The sequence below is a fragment of the Furipterus horrens genome, unplaced genomic scaffold, assembly GCF_987537825.1.
Source record: "Furipterus horrens unplaced genomic scaffold, mFurHor1.1.pri manual_scaffold_2, whole genome shotgun sequence".
Classification (NCBI taxonomy): Eukaryota; Metazoa; Chordata; class Mammalia; order Chiroptera; family Furipteridae; genus Furipterus; species Furipterus horrens.
In genome coordinates this window covers 184,914,111-184,914,774 of record NW_028327172.1, presented here as the reverse complement: position 1 = coordinate 184,914,774, position 664 = coordinate 184,914,111, and the positions used below count along the sequence as shown (strand labels likewise).

At 36.4% G+C, this 664-nt stretch overlaps 1 pseudogene; it reads right to left on the bottom strand.

Annotated features, from left to right (window-relative positions):
- Window positions 1-240: 240 nt before the first annotated feature.
- Window positions 241-336, bottom strand: LOC150020125 (U6 spliceosomal RNA; annotated as a pseudogene).
- Between the last annotated feature and the right edge of the window lie 328 nt (window positions 337-664).

Below are 664 nucleotides of genomic sequence, written 5' to 3'. Positions count from 1 at the left end.
TTTTAACCACTATACATACCATCCTGCTTCCCCCTTTAAAAAATAAACAATAGACCAGAATTACATGGTACTAACTAAAGGTAGGTGAGAGAAAGGTGAGCTCACAGTGGGCAGAGTAATCATGAGCTACAGGGTAGAAGGAAGGGGTCCATAGAGAGCATCTAATCACACGTCTCTCAAACTGGTTTTTTTTTTTTTTTTTTTTTTTTTTACTTGAGGTAAAGAACACATAATTTTTAAAAAACTATGGAATGCTTCATGAGCTTGCCTGTTACCTTGCACAGGGCCATACTAATCTCTGTATCATTCCAGTCTTAGTATCTGTATATGTGATACTCAGGAGACCACTCTCAGACTCTTTAACTTACAATCCACAACATGAAGTGTATTTTACATCATGACCCAGTGAATTCACATATATAATTGGAACAAAATTTTATTTCATAATATTTGCCCTATTCTGTGCAGTGCACTTCATTTTTCTACTATACTTTACATCTGTTTTTAAAAATAATTCTAGTTCTAGTCTATTAGATGGACTCTCTGACCTATAATACTGATCTATAAACCTGGACAGATGGGAAACTGAGGCTCTGAGATGCACTGAGTACCTAGCACAGAGTCTTGAAGGCAGGAATCCTAAGTGTCTTTGCCTGATCTCCTT